General features: G+C 65.9%; 1 protein-coding gene across 3 annotated transcripts in view; it reads left to right on the top strand.

Moving 5' to 3' along the window:
- Positions 1 to 427: 427 nt before the first annotated feature.
- USP49 (ubiquitin specific peptidase 49) overlaps positions 428 to 458 on the top strand; it is a 37,173-nt gene continuing 37,142 nt past the window's right edge. For all 3 annotated transcript variants that reach the window (XR_014896533.1, XM_085310638.1, XM_085310640.1), the window contains exon 1: positions 428 to 450. The gene's annotated coding sequence lies outside the window, so the exon portion shown is untranslated. The remainder of the gene's footprint in view (positions 451 to 458) is intronic.

Below are 458 nucleotides of genomic sequence, written 5' to 3'. Positions count from 1 at the left end.
GGGGTGTCACCGCCCCCAGAGTCACCTCAGGGGCCCCGTCACCCCCCGTGGCCCCCCGGCCGCTGCCGCCTCCGCCGGCCCCTGCGGTGACACGCCACCTTCCGCGCTGCCCCTTTAAGAGTCTCTTTGTCTCCGAAACATCCTTATTTACCCTCCTGTGACTCAACCAAACTTCAGCCTGGGATTCACAAAGCGTCGCTACGTCACCGTTCGGGGCAGGGCCCAGGCAGTCCCCGCCCCTCAACGCTGCCCTCCCTCTACTCAGCCGTAAGCCATTGAAGAGCTCTCCCTAGCGGCTACGCAAAAGTCGTAAGTTGCACCAGAGCCCCGCTCCTTCCTCGGCGTAGGCTGCGCAAACGACGTCCAGCGGTGCGAGCACCGCGCCGTTAGCGTCAGGGGCGGGAGCGGGTTCCGCTCGTCGCCGCTGCCCTAGCGCCGTACGGAATTCGCGTAAGCAG

This window comes from Rhea americana, unplaced genomic scaffold (genome assembly GCF_003343005.1).
Source record: "Rhea americana isolate MKP2758 unplaced genomic scaffold, rheAme1 scaffold_321, whole genome shotgun sequence".
Classification (NCBI taxonomy): Eukaryota; Metazoa; Chordata; class Aves; order Rheiformes; family Rheidae; genus Rhea; species Rhea americana.
The sequence above is the reverse complement of the archived record's forward strand: the minus strand, read 5'-3'. Positions and strand labels throughout refer to the sequence as shown.